Source organism: Pinus tabuliformis, chromosome X (assembly GCF_031772625.1).
Source record: "Pinus tabuliformis cultivar Carrire ecotype Pingquan chromosome X, CPIR1, whole genome shotgun sequence".
In the NCBI taxonomy this organism is placed as follows: Eukaryota; Viridiplantae; Streptophyta; class Pinopsida; order Pinales; family Pinaceae; genus Pinus; species Pinus tabuliformis.
Genome location: NC_142308.1, coordinates 1,588,085,882 through 1,588,101,876, shown reverse-complemented (window position 1 = coordinate 1,588,101,876; position 15,995 = coordinate 1,588,085,882). Strand labels below are relative to the sequence as shown.

Here is a 15,995-nt window from a genome sequence, read left to right as displayed (position 1 = left end):
GGATATAATCTTCTTAGGTACTCCATGAAATCTGATAATTTCATTTATGAATACTCGAGCTACGTCGGCAACATCATAAGTATCTCGCACCGGAATGAAATGGGCGCTTTTTGTTAATTTATCCACCACTACCAGAATGGCATTGTGTCTTTGAGAAGTAAGAGGTAGTCCAGTGATAAAATCCATAGAAATGGTCTCCCATTTAGACATAGGAATGTCGTGGGGTTGTAAGAGACCCGCTGGGTGACAGTGATCTGCCTTTACTTGCTGACATTCCAAACATTTTGCAACAAATTGAGTGATATCACGTTTCATGCCTGCCCAAAAGAAGAGTTTCTTGGTATCCGCATACATCTTCCCTACTCCAGGATGAGCACAATATACTGCTTTGTGAGCTTCCCTAAGGATGGTATCTCGAAGGTCTTTATCCTCAGGAATGTACATCCTTCCATGGAATCGTAGGATCCCATCGCTTTCTAATTCATAACCCGCAAATTTAGATTCTTTTGCCTTAATTCCCTCAAGACTTGCCTTCACCTTTAAATACCAGCTGTCTTTTATAAGACGGTCCAGTACTCGCTGTCTTAAGTCTACTTTAATGGGTATGAGAGAAAATATCCGAGGTCTTCTGCTTAAAGCATCGGCTACTACATTTTCTTTTCCCTTAATATATGATATTCCGAAGTCATATTCACTTAGGAATTCACTCCATCGCCTTTGCCTGGCATTTAAATCTCTTTGGGTGAACAAATATTGTAGGCTTTGATGGTCGCTTTTTAGTGTAAAATTTCGTCCCACCAGATAGTGTCTCCAGATCTTTAAAGCTAGCATTACAGCGGCCAATTCTAAATCGTGAGTAGCATAGAGTTCTTCATGAGGTTTTAGCTTTCTAGAACCATAAGCTATCACTCCCTTATCTTGCATCAACACTGCACCCAGTCCATGCTTGGATGCATCAGTACATACCGTAAAGTCTTTGCCCATATCAAGGACCCTCAGGATTGGTGCACTGGTGAGTAGTCTTTTGAGTTCAGAGAATGCTTTATTACATTCCTCGGTCCATTCATACTTAACACCTTTACGCTGAAGGGTTGTGATTGGCTTTGCGATTTTGGAGAATCCCTCCACAAATCTCCGGTAATAACCTGCTAAACCCATAAAGCTTTGTATCTCATGTGCATTTTTCGGTATTGGCCATTCCATGATCGCCTTTACCTTCTCAGGATCTACTGAAATCCCTTCACCTGATATGATGTGACCCAAATAATGAATCTTTTCCTGAAAAAAAGAACACTTGGATAGTTTTCCATATAACTGACGTTCTCTAAGGCAGGACAATACTAGCCGCAAATGCTCTTCATGCTCTTCTTCATTCTTGGAATAGATGAGAATATCATCCAAAAAGACTTGCACAAATTTATCAAGATACTGACGGAAAACACTGTTCATAAGATTCATGAATACGGCTGGCGCATTTGTTAATCCAAATGGTACCACAGTAAATTCATAGTGCCCAAAACGTGTCTGGAATGCTGTCTTGGAGATATCATTTTCAAAAATCCTTAGCTGATGATACCCTGATCGAAGATCAATTTTTGAAAAGACGGAAGCCCCTTTCATTTGATCGAAAAGATCATCGATCCGCGGCATAGGGTATTGATTCTTTACTGTAGCTCGATTCAAGTCTCGATAGTCTATGCATAATCTTAAGGATCCATCTTTCTTCTTCACAAAAATTACAGGAGCGCCCCAAGGTGAGGTACTGGGCCGAATAAGCCCTATATCGAGTAGTTCCTTCAACTGGATTTGCAATTCCTGAAGTTCTGGAGCTGTCATTCTATAAGGCGTTTTTGAGATCGGTTGGGTACCTGGCTTTAATTCGATAGTGAGATCCAGTTCTCTTACCGGGGGTAATCCAGGCAGTTCCTTTGGAAATACGTCCGGGAACTCGGCTAACACCGGATATTGTTCTAAGGATGGCCCCTTTTCCTGGCTTACTTCGTGAATTGCATAAGCCTGACAACCCTTTCTTAAACAACGCTTCACCTGCATTGCCGAAATGTAGCGTAAGGAAACTTCCCTCTTGATTCCTTGAATTTGGATTACTTCGCCTTCATCATTTACGCCTAAAATCCTTTTTCCATAACAGTCCACCCAAGCTTGGTGAGCTTCCAGCCAATCCATACCGATGATAAGATCATACGTCCCTAAGGCTGTGACATAGACTTTTAGTTTAGTCGAACAGACCCCTAGGTCAATTTTGCATTGATCCACACTCAAGCCCACGGTTTGGAGTTCTCCTGAGGCCATTTCCACTTGTTGGAAATCATTTTGTCTACGAGCTGCCAACCCACATTTGTTTAATGCATATGACGAAATGAAACTATCTGTGGCACCAGTATCAAATAAGATTTTGAGTTTTACGCCATTGATAATACCTGAAGATTCCACTACAGTGGATTGATGGGCTGCTTGGTCGTGGTTGACTACTGCGTGAATTCTATGATTACTTCGATTGGCTGATATCGGCTCCTTCCCAGTCCTTTGCAATATATTTGATGAAGCTTCTGGGCAGTTACGCTGGAAATGCGGCCCCCCGCATCCCCAACAATTGAGCTGCGCTGATCCTCTTGAGTCAAGGTGTGAATTTCTAGAGAACGAGCCGCGTCCTCCCATGTTGATTCCTCTCGCACTCCTTCCTCTACCGGTAGTCCCTCGCGATGCCCAAGGTCTGGTGTTGGACGATTCCGCGGCTATAGTGTTTACTGCCATGGGAACTCTTGTCCCCACACTTGGGGTAAACCTGTTACCGTAAGGTGGTCTCGAGCTACCTCCTCTGAAAACGTTCCGGGGAGCCTTCCCTGGAAACCCTGATTGAAAAGGCCCTGCTGGCCCCATATCCTTTTTGATCCCAAGGTGCTCTTCTGCATAACGGCTACATTCGACTGCCTCGGCTACAGATGGTGGTTTCCACATACTTACCAAGGCTCTGATGCGAGGGTTTAACCCAAATATGAAGCGTTCATCTTGTCGTTCATCAGTGTCTAAGTAGGGAATGTATTTTACCAGCTCCATAAACCTTATTTCGTACTCTTCTACCGTTTTACTTCCCTGAATTAGTGTATGAAAGGCTCTGGCTTGCTGTTGTTGAAAGTACGGAGGTAAATACTTTGCGCGGAACCTTTCCTCAAATAGTTCCCAAGGAACATTATCCGATGTAAGGTGCAGCTGCTTTTCCAGATTTCCCCACCAAATCAAGGCACTTTCCTTTAGTTGAAACACGGCAATTTTTGTTTTTGTTGAAGGTGAATATTCTCTTAACCGGAAGCACCGGTTCATCCCTTCCAACCATGCCTCAGCGCGTTCACCAGCTCGACCTCCCGAAAATTCTGGGAGTCTAATTTTCTGAAGCTCCCTAGAGATGTCTTCTCTCGATCTTCTGGGCTCCAAATTATCTGGTTCCGCTGAACTGGTGGCTACATGCTGAAATTCCTCTTTGTTTTTAGCCTTAGCTGATTCCTTTAGTGTCTCCAATAAGGCTTCCAAAGAGTTCATTATCACAGTCAACTCTGGCGTTGGAGCGTTTGATGTTGACGGTTGCCTTGGTGGTGACGAGGGTGATGGGGATGGCGATGGCGACGGTGGCGGCATTAATGGTGATGATGCTGCCTGGTCACGTCGTCGTCGCTCATACGTCTTTACCATAGTAATGGTCCCTGAACACAAAAATAAAATTTATATATAAAAAAATTTGAGGCGGATAACCGAATTTTAACACACGATTTTCTTTGCAACTTCACATTTATAAACGGGTATAGTTTTGCTATTTTTACCCGCTAGGCGGATCTTACTGGTACCGAGGTCAAGGAGGGTGGTCCCGCGACCTCCTTGTCCTAATGCAGGGTATTCTATTCTAATATGAATAATGCAGAAGTGTATGGTTATTAGCTCCTAAGCTCCGAGAGTTCGAGCCTCTCTCACCTCAGGATTTCTCGGTTAAGCTATGAGACCTACGCGCTAACCAACTGCGCCACCACCCCTGGTCGAATAATGTTGCAGAAACACAGATCAAACACAAAACTTGCCATGCCCAAGAATGCGGGAGCTAGCAGAGTCCGTCCTGACACTTTGAGAAAAGCACAGTCTGATGTTAGGAAGGGACACACTTCAGTACCTGCGCCAGCAAGGCAAGGCCCCTCCAACATACCTGTATGCCCAGGTGATCCACAAAAGATTGAAGATGGAGATAAAATGTCTTTGATTATAAGGCTTAGGCCTGATAACAAGCACTCAGAACATAAGGTGCATGAACAGAGTTATGAAGTCCCAGAGGAGAACCAATCACTAGAGCATTCTGCTAATCCAGCAGGTAATTCTTTGGCGAAAGCACAACTAAAAGATACGACAGCTTTAAGACACTATGTGTCAGACAGTTGCATGGGAGGCTTCTCCATATATATATATATATATATATATTTTTTTTTTTTTTTTTTTTTTTTTACCACGAAGCAGAGGTCTTTTAAATCAGTCAATTTTAGGTTCACCCTTCACACAGGTTCCAAAAGTTAAAAAAAGGAACCTGGATGAATATGAGATGAAACAAACTCAGACCATGGGAATAGACAGTCAGCCACATAAGTCTCAAAATTCAGATGATAGGCCTATAACTGAGGATAATATGCCTTCAGCTAGGAGTGCTGTCTGTGTTTTTTACAAGGATAATAGTTCAGTTATGCGGGGTAATTCAAGAGTTACTGAAGATAAGCAAGAATTTGAGATTAGAGATGCACCTTCTAACGATTCAGAAATATCTAAAAGATCCAAAAGAAGATGATTTTTACAGTATTTTTAGAGATGATTATGTTCTGAAAATCTTTAAGAGAGGGCATCATCTAAGCGGATCTTAGTCTAACGAAGAATTTGAGTGTTGTTCTACGTCCAGGAAAGAGGTTTAGAGGCATCAGTTTGCGGCCTAAATTAATCATATCTCCGCGGACAGCCTTCATCAGTTCCAGCTTGCAGTTCTTAATATAATTGTTTCAAGGACAAATGAAGGACATCAAAGAACCTACATCCCTGTGGCTCAATTATCTATGGATTTTGTCCAGCGAAAAGGAGAAGCTTTGCCTACAGTGGACACACATAAGTACTTGTGAAAATATTTCTCCCTTGCGGATCTAAAGCTTCTGTGGATATTATGCTGGCTTCAGCCTTGTGGTATTTAAGGCAAGCAAGGGTCTGCTTTCCTTTTGGCAGAAAAACCTACAACAAAATTAAGAAGTATACGCACTCAGGTGAGTGGAGTTCTGAATTCAGGGTGTGATGTATTGACAATTTTGTTCAGGTCTGCAAGACAAGGATTTTGATACTATCCATACACAGTCACACTCAAAGGCATAATTGAAGGTGACCTTTGTTTGCGGTAGCACGAGAAGTTCAAATTTTGTAGCCTGCTGTCATGATATGAGAAGCTGAGCGTAAACATAAGTGAATAAAATTGTAACCCGGTGACTTAAATGCAGATTTGACAATAACCTTGACCAATAATCTGGTTATGGCAATAAGTCTGGTTTGGGAACATAATTGTTGACAGCATATTGATTGAGTTAATCTAGTCTGATAAAGTGAACATGTTGAATCCAGCTGTGATCTAGTAAAAGCCTGATGATATTTCATTGACAATCAACAATACAAACAGATTCTATGGACTCATCTAATAAAATTGACTCGTTGATCATTTAAAGACAATGACTTGCGGTAATACTGTTGCACACTGATAAATATTGACCTTTAAAGAACAGAGTAGACTATGAGCAGCAGATGGCATTAGAGTGTCACTTCAATGAACTGGTTGTTATGCAGAGACTTGGTATCTTGGCTATCGAACCTGTGTGAAAGCGCTGTTAGAATAAGAATTTCGGAAGGTCGGCCAGATGCAATTATTATAATCCCCAATATTTATCCGCCCGCACTGCATTCTACGTAATATAAACCCTGAACACTATTATCCCGTAAAAATAAAAAAAAATAAAAATTTATATGCAAATATATTCACGCCCCAAAAGCCGACGCGGGTATGTGGCGTATGCTGAGAAATTTTTTTTTTTCTTTAAACATATAATATCCATATAAAGGGCCGGAAGAGTTGGGCGGGGTTTTGACCCGTCGAATTTTAGGTTTACGCGACGAAATTAGAGCGTATCTCTGCCCGATTTAACACGGTTAAATCATGCAACAATGAATAACTCAAAGAGATAAAACTCAGCGAATCGACGGTTAATAATGCAGTCTCTTCACATCGATGAAATCTCGGTAACATAACTTGCACAGAATTTATGCGCATAAGTGGTCCAGGGGTGGAATCAATAAAACTACCCATCGAATGATCAACAGACCAAATTCATTACAGAAGCACTAACTCAATTTTCCAGAAACCACCACAAGTGGTCTCGTAGGCAGTAATTGGTTTCCAGGAATCATATGTGTTTTTTTTTATGTATGCATAAGTACTATAGTGGGACCGGCGCTCCAGCTCTCCACCTTCAACTAGACTTTACGTGGTTTTTCACCAAGCCAGGGCTTAATACTGACATTTATATTAAAATTGCATTAACAGTTTTTGGGACCTAATGCTACAGCAGCAAAACAATTAACCGTATTTTTTTTTTAGAGGGTCGTTCATGATAACAGTTTTAGGGTTCTATACAACGTTTACGACAACAATTTTATCATTCTATACATTATTCAAAACCAATAAAACCCTATCTCTTATTGCTCCAATTTTGAACCCTTAAATTGTCGTTGGTACTTCTGTAATGAGGGCCGAACCCGCTAACCGCAGGCAGAAGTTTATGTTGACCTGCATAAATTTATTTTTACCTAGATGAGGGTTACCTAAAGTTTTCACGTAGCATTTCAACAGAAAATTACAAAGGGTTTGAGAACTACAAGGGCCTATGAGGTCGAAAGGGTTTGAACCTGGCTCTGATACCATCTGTAATAGCCTTAATATACAGTGACTAAAATCTGAAATACACACAGTAACTAAAATCTGAAATACAGAAGCCTGAACATTAAATCGGTACATACCTTAACTGCTGTTGATCCTGCTTCTGTCTGGTGAATCTGTTGTTGGTGATGCTGTGGTTAATTTGATCAAATTTTCGAGAGGCCAATACCTCCCAACCGGACGGAGCAAAACTAGCTGCTCAATCCAGAAAGCTTCTCCACAGAAGCTTTCTGTCCCTCCGTGCCCAAAGCCTCAGATCACTCAAAGCTCTTCAATAGATAATCCCCTTCTCCCAGTTTCCTCTAGTGGATTTATGCTTCTCATCCTCTGCTGCTGCTCTCCCCTGTTTTTCCCCCCTGCATCGGTCCAGGATAGCGATATATATAGGCAGGCTTGGCGGTGGCCACCCTCCTGCTCCCGGCCACCGCCCTGCTCCCTCATGACACCTCCCGCATGCAATTCAATTCTCTCATATCCTGTCCTGGCCGCATTAATGGTTTCAGAGATGGTTCTGGAAGGTTACCGCATACATCCTCATGAATCTATTTATTTAGCTTACAGCATATGGACTTTATAGATAATCTGTAAGGTTTCAATTATATGCTTTATAATATCTCTTATTTATAAAGTTTCATTTACACTTTATAATATTCACATTATATAAGGTTCCATATATATATATACTTTATTTATATAAAGTTCCATATGTATATATATACTTTATAACTTTTACATTATATAAGGTTCTGTATATATATACTTTATTTATATAAAGTTCCATATGTATATATATATACTTTATAACTTTTACATTATATAAAATTCAATTATATATTTTGTAATTTAATATATGTATATATATATTATAAAGTCTAATTATATATTTTATAAAATTTTAACTTATATATGTTTTAAATTTAAATTGTATTTATAAACTTAACATACTTATAGTTTAAATTTCCTCACAATTGATTTTATTATAAGTTTAAAACTTTATAAAATGGATTAATCCAGCTGGGTTGTTACACCTTTAGCCTTCCTTTTTTACTTCGCACTTTTCCAACTCTTTCTTTTGGATATCGAACTTGTGTGTGAGAGAGTGAATGCTCCAAATGAATTCGAATTGCTCCAATATATAGGCTTTTGGTGAGGTCAAATTAACCAATTTGAGGCCAACTTGGTGTGTGTTAGTTTTTGGTAGCATCAGATGTGCCCTAGCCTTGAAAATTGGTGGAGAGGCTAAGGCACATAAGTTATAAAGAACCCAGAAAACGTTTGGTGAAATTCCACCCGAATTGTATTTTATTAAAATAATTAATATTTTTAATGGGGTTGCTAAGTCTAAACTTAGGAAAATTAAAATATTAATGGGTATTAATCAAAATATGGGTGAGAATGATATAGAAGGCGGATCAAGTCATGTTTTAATCTTAATTGTTGATTAGAGACTTAATCTCAGTCGTTGAAGTTTCAACAAGAAAAGTATAAGAAGAAGGCTTGGGGTTCATTTAGAAACACACAAAGAGATTGAAGAAATCGTTCTTCTGAGGTGAGAAGTTCTTAAGAGGAAAATCGATTGAGGAGATCTTGCAGCAGAGGAGCAGTGAGATTCTGGGAGAAGGACTTTCCGAAGAATACAAGGCAGAGAAAGGACAGAAGACGTCCAGAGGAGTGTTGACGTTGGCCTATGCAGTGTTGACGCAGAGGCAGCGCAATCAGTGAGGGGAAGTCGAATTTCTGCAGAGGGAATTCGAAATTCAAGTGTCGGAAGCCAGGGTGTGAGACTGGAGGCAAGGAAGTCGAATTCCCAGCCAGCAAAAGATCTAGAGCAAAGAGGCAGCGTAATAGCCAGGAGGAGTAACGCAGAAGCTGCCCAAGGTGACGCAGTTTGACGCAGAGACCATCAGAGGCTGACACAGAGCCTCCCAAAGCTAAGGATCAGTCACTGATTCTCCAATGACAAGGTGAGATTATTTCACCAGTGTTTTGTCCAGTATTTTATCTGTAAAGAATTGCTAGTTGGGCATCCTATATTTGTATTTAGAATTTTCTCCTGCATAATAATAAACCCTCAAAGCTGCTACACCGGTTTTCCTGCATTGAGTTTTTCCAGGGACTCTTTTGTCCAAAAATAATTGTGCCCTATGTATCTTGTTCTTTGCTCGCTTTCCTTGTTTCGTGCAAATCAAATTTTAGTGTAGGTCGCAGAGTTAATTTGCTTCAGTATTAAGAAGAATAACTTGATGAATGTAATTAAAGTCAAGTAGGTGAAGTAGATTCAGATTTGTTGCAGAAGGGGTTCCTTGAGGATTAGGAATTTTCACAGTGTGGAGGTAACAAATAGCTTATTTTACTCAATATTAATTCCTTTTACATGATTCAAAAGCCCAAGAAGGGTCTCTTTAAATGGAAAATGACTCTAATGACTCAAAATAAATCCTAAAGTCCTCAATGGGGACTTTGATCTAAAACATGATGACCCAAAAAAAAAACCCATGCTTTAATAAGTCATAATAATAATAATAATATTCCTTTTCATAAGTACATTTTATTGTGATTGAAATACAGTTATGAAGACCGAACCTAGTTACATTCTTCAACATTACTTTGGGCACGTCAAGAGGCGAAAAGTGGTTTTCTCAATGCCACTATTGTTGCAAAGTGGGGACAAGTTGTAAGTTGTTTTAGGAAGAACAAGCGATGTAAAGAACATTTTGCATCTTAATAAAAGCAGTCACTCGGTTGGAAGTAGGACCCAGAGACGTAGCCCGCACATTGGGTGGACTCCGTTAACAATTTTGTTTTGTCTTGCTCTCTATTTCTCTACTGTTTATTCTTCATTTTCAAACATTAACTACTCACTAAGCTTCTTAATTGAGTTATTTCATTCACACTTAAGTAATTTGCAAACCAATCGAGTTAATGATCTAGATCAAGTTTGGTATTAAAGCTCCTTAACATGGTTTGTGAGTGTGGATGCTTACCAATTCCAAGTTAAGGAATGGAAAAGGAAGTCTTGAAGCTTATAATCCTAACATTGCTTCGAAGAGAGCAACTCAAAGATCAGAGATGGCCTCACCAAAAGGAGGAAATCCAGTTAATTTTGAAGTAGATTTCTTCGAATCATTCAATGCAATGAACACAATGGTGGAAGGAATTTAAAATGAAAGGAAGCAACGAAGAGGAGAAGGCACAAGTCAAGTCAAGAATGAGAGTGTTGGTGGTGATCCTTGTTGAGAAATCAATGCTTGTAGTAATTAGGGTTTTGATTCCTTTTTCTTGATAATTACTTGTGATGTGTGTTGGCTTCTTTTACTTCTTTATTATGTTATCTTTCATCAAGCAATTACCAAATCAAAAGTGCATGAAGATCACAAAAACAAGGGACACAAGATGTAGGCACTCAACCAGTGAAAAACCCTTATGAAGGGGAAAACCCAATCAAACTCTCTCTAGTAGATTCAAATCAAGATGAGATAATCCAAGACCCTTTTGACCTAGACAAGGACCTCCTCTAGTCACCAAGCCAACCCTTCCTTCAAGTAGACAAACTCTACCAAATCCTCCAAGTGTTAGCTTCTCAAATACTACTTCAAACCAGAATTTTGGCCCCCCAGCAACAGAAGTTCGGACCTCCAGTTACTGCAGAAATTTCGGCCCCTACAACTTGCCCAGAAACCCTAGAAAACTTGCATGTGTGAGAGAGAGAGATGCTCCAAACTTTGATTTTGCTTCTTCCTTGAATTAGGTCTTCTTTCTTGCAATTCGCTCTTCTTTTTCGTCCTCTTTCTCTTGTAGATCGAACTTGTTGAGTGTGTGCTCCAAATGAGTCAAATTGTCTCTATTTATATTGCTTCCACAAGGTCGAATTCCCTCTAACTGGGCCGACTTCTCCAAGACAGGGCCGACTTGGTGAGGAGGGGTAAAATGATTGTTTTGACTCAAAAATAAATTTCTTTACATGATACAAAAGCCCAAGAAGGGTCTAATAAATGTGACAAAGACTCTTTTGACTCAAGACAAAACCTAGAAGCCTTCAATGGAGGCTATGACCTAAAAAATAAATAAAAGAGCATGAAACCCATGCTTCAAAAATATTTTTCTTTTACAATAAAAATTATTTTTCTTTTTCTTTTGACAAATACTTATATCATGACTCAAATACAATTATGAAGACCAACACTAGTTACATTCTTCAACACTCCCTCTTAACTAGGGAGGTATTCATAATTATACATATATATAGGTACAAGGATGAACTCAAAATGATATGATCTATGAAGAGTCACAGCACACGCAGTGCTACAGATTAGATACTTGACCAAGGTATCTAATCGAGTGGGACTAAGGTGTGTTCCAAGCTTCAACCACTATAGGTACCATCAGGCTTCAACTCTAACACCAACCCAGGGATCTAGGTATCATATCCAAGGTCGAAGCTCCACAAGACCAACGATACCCTCCCTACTTCGGGATCTAGACATCATCACATAGGTCAGCCAGATGTCCTCCCAAGCATCAGGCACTCAGCCCCAGATGCTTCAATTCTCCATATCTACTAAATCTATAATGTCAACTAGTCTAAGCATGCTTCTGAAATATTTGAACCACTTATTTAGAAGAGATTTTGTCAATGCGTCAGGGAAAAACGCTCATGAAGGGGAAAACCCAGTCAAACTCTCTCTAGTATTGTAGCTTCACAATCCCATCCTACACCAAACTTCTAATATAGTTGTACTTGTTATTAATATGCTCTGCCCTGGCATGCAACACAGGGTCTTCAGACATCTTGATGTTGCTTTGATTATCACAATTTATCACTATAGGATCTAGTGGTCCTCCAAACAAATCTGATAAAAGCTTTCTCAACCAAACTGCTTATTTTCCTACTTCAAATGCAGTAGCATATTCAGCCTCTGCACTACTTAAAGCAATTGTATCTTGTTTTCTACTCATCTAAGAAATCATTGCGGATCCCAAACTGAAACAACCACTAGTAGTGCTTCTTCCATCTGTCTCATTGCCACCCCAATCAAAGTTGGTAAAACATGTTAATCGAATCTCCTTCCCATCATATTTTAGGCAGTGATGAATAGTTCCACATAGATATCTCAAAATGTGCTTTGCAGCTATCCAATGATCATGACAAGGTTCCATCTGAAATTGACTTAGAACATTTACAGCAAAGCATATATCAAGTCTAGTGTTCACCAAGTACATCAAGGAGCCAACCAGCTTTTGGTAACTTGTGGGATCAACAAGACTAGAATCAGAACTTCTCAACTCTTTTAGATTCGTGATTCGTGATCATAGGAGTTGTCATAGGCTTGGAATCCATCATACCAAACTTTTGTAACATCTTTATTATATACTTTCCTTGACCAAGATATATCTCACCGGGTTTCTGCCAAACTTCCAAGCCCAAGTAGTAATGCATAAGTCCTAGATCTTTCATTTCAAATTAAATTACTAACATCTTCTTACATTCTAGAATTTTGCGCTCCACACCTATAACAAATAAATCATCCACATATAAAAGTATAATGACTAGTTCATTCTTCATTATCTTGATGTAGAGGTTTGCATCTGCAGAACTTTTGACAAAGCCAATCCTTAAAAGATAGGCATCCATTCTTGCATACCAAGCCCTAGGAACTTACTTCAAGCCATATAGAGCTTTCTTTAATCTGCAAACGTGAGTTTCCCTACTATTTATCTCAAAGCCTTCCGGTTGTTCAATATATACTTCTTCATCTATGGTTCCATTTAGGAAGGTTGTTTTGACATCCATTTGATGGATATTCCATCCCATAATGGTTGCTAAAGAAACCAAAGATCTAATAGTAGTGTACCTGGCAATAGGAGCAAAAGTTTCTTCATAGTTTATTCCTTCCTTTTGAGAGAAACCCCTTGCAACAAATCTTGCTTTGTATTTGTCTATGCTTCCATCAACGACATGTTTGATCTTGTAAATCCATTTGGAAGTGACAACAGATTTGTCACTAGGTCTAGGAACGATTTCCCAAACCCCATTCTTCATGATAGATTGATATTCTTCCTGCATTGCTTTCTTCCATTCTTCTTGATGAGTGGCTTCTTCAAAAGTAGTTGGTTCTGCTTCAATTAACTTTTTCATGTATGTTGCATATCCTGAGTATCTTTTAGGCTTCTTGCTTTCTCTGAATGTGTCCTTCGGCTTCTTCAAGTGTAGCTCTCAACCAGGTTGGTCTCTTCTTTACTTCAGGAATAATAGTAGGTTGAATAGGTTCACTTGGTCCTTCTTCTTCTAGATTTGTAGATGACTTGTCATGTTGCTCTGCTTCTTCAAATAGTGGTGTATCTTCTTCATTGAATTCAATAGGTATATCCTTGGATCTTTTGTATGCAAGATTTTCATCAAATATGACATCCCTGTTGACTTCAAATCGCCTTTCTTCTTTAATGTAGATTCTATAAGCCTTCGATGAAAGGCCATAACCAATGAAGATACCTTTTATACTTGTAGAGTTTAGCTTCTTTCGCTTGTCTTTTGGAATATGTATGTATGCAGTGCATCCAAAGATTTGGAGATGGTCTACACATGCCTTTCATCCTAAGAATGCTTCCTCCAATGTCATATTATCAAGGATTCTATGAGGACTTCTATTTTGTATGTATATTGTTGTCATAGTTGCTTCTCCCCATAGGAATTTTGGTAGGTCTTGATCAAATGTCATAATTCTTATGCATTCCTCAATGGTTCTATTCTTCCTTTCTACTACTCCATTTTGTTCGGGATTGTAGGGAACTATGAGCTCCCTCTTAATGTCTGCTTCTTTGCAATAAGTTATAAGTTCCTTAGAAGTATATTCACCCCCATTGTCGAATCTAAGAGTCTTTATTTTTCTTTCAGTTAGGGTTTCTACTTTGGATCTAAATTCCTTGAACTTTTCAAATACTTCATCCTTTGTTTTGAGAAGATAGAGCCATGTCTTTCTAGAGTGATCATCAATGAAGGTCACATAGTATAGATGGCCTCCAAGAGATTTATCAGACATGGGTCCACATACATCGGAATGAATGAGGTCTAGTATTTCTTTAGACCTTGTGTCACTGCTTGTAAAAGGTTTCCTAGTATTCTTTCCCAAAGCACATCCCTTGCAAACTCCTTCATGGTCCTCCTTAATGTTGGGGATGCCCTTCACCATTTGACTTAGAGAGGGTATATCTTGTAGTGAATATGTCCATATCTTTTATGCCAAAGCTTGATGGGACTAATCTCCATATGAACAAGGGCTTGAGGGGATGGTGTAACAACTCTATATTATCTTCCTTCACGAATCCCAATAACCCTTGCTTTTTCAAAACTTGAATCCTTTCCCCAAACAAAAAATTTACCATCTACAAAAGCAACCCTATCTCCTTTATCTTCTAAACAAGAAATGGAAAGTAAATTCTTTTTCAAACCTCAGACATAGAGAATGTTGTTGAGATGTAGCTTTCCTCCACTTTCTAGCTCCAATGATGTAGATCCAAGGCCCTTGACTACATAGTTGTTGTTGCCTTCGAGATCCACTGAATGTAATGATGAACCTTTTGATAGAGAATGAAGTTGTCCACTTTCTCTTGCCATGTGTCTTGAGGCTCCACTATCAATAATTCAAGCATTGTCATCATCAAGTGTACTTGTAAGTGCATCCAAGAATCCTTCACTCTTGACTTTTCTAGTTAGATTGCCGATGACCCTTATAACAAATCTTCCTGTAATTTTTGAGAGGTTGAGTCCCATCTTCAAATAGCTTGCCATTGAGAGAGTGATCTTTCTTTTAAGATTGCCTTCCTTCCTTCCTTCAAATGATAGCCAACAAAGTGATCTTCAAATAGTCCTTCCTTCACCTTAGCTCTAAAACCATGTTGAGAAATCAATGCTTGTAGTAATTAGGGTTTTGATTCCTCTTTCTTGATAATTACTTGTGATGTGTGTTGGCTTCTTTTATTTCTTTCGTTTTGTTATCTTTCATCAAGCAATTACCAAGTCAAAAGTGCATGACGATCACAAAAACAAGGGACACAAGATGTAGGCACTCAGCGAGGGTAAAACCCTATGAAGGGGAAACCCCAGTCAAACTCTTCCTCTAGTAGATTCAAATCAAGATGAGATAATCCAAGACCATTTTTACCTCGACAAGCACCTCGTCCGGTCACCAAGCCAGCCCTTTTTTCAAGTCCTCGAAGTACCAGCTTCTCAAATACTGCTTCAAACCAGAATTTTGGCCCCCCAACAACAAAAGTTTGGACCTGCAGTTACTACAGAAATTTTGGCCCCTGCAACTTGCCCAAAAACCCTAGAAAACTCGCACGTGTGAGAGAGAGAGATATGCTCCAAACTTCGATTTTGCTTCTTCCTTGAATTAGGTCTTATTTCCTACAATTCGCTCTTATTTTTTGTCCTCTTTCTCTTGTAGATCAAACTTGTTGAGTGTGTGCTCCAAATCAGTCGAACTATCTCTATTTATACTGCTTCCACATGGTCGAATTCCCTCTAACTAGGCCGACTTCTCCTGGACAGAGCTAACTTGGTGAGGAGTGGATAAATGATTGTCTTGGCTCAAAAATAAATTTCTTTACATGATACAAAAGCCCAAAAAGGGTCTAATAAATGTGACAAATACTCTTTTGACTCAAGACAAAACCTAGAAGCCTTCAATGGAGGCTATGACCTAAAAAATAAATAAAAGAGCATGAAACCCATGCTTCAAAAATATTTTTTCTTTTAAAATAAAATTTCTTTTTCTTTTCATTTGACAAATACATTATATCATGACTCAAATACAATTATGAAGACCGACACTAGTTACATTCTTCAATAATCCTCCTCCTCTTCCTCTTTCCTCCCCTTCTCCTTCATATCCTCCTCCTCCTTCTCTGCCTCTGTCTCCTCATAAAAAGATTGCTTCTAAAGGGCCATTATTGAAATTGGATGTCAAGTTTTACTTACCCATGTACA

General features: G+C 39.1%; 1 protein-coding gene across 3 annotated transcripts in view; it reads right to left on the bottom strand.

Moving 5' to 3' along the window:
* Positions 1 to 15,995, bottom strand: part of LOC149146090 (SET domain-containing protein) — a 318,457-nt gene that overhangs the window by 245,805 nt on the left and 56,657 nt on the right. The window lies entirely within an intron of this gene.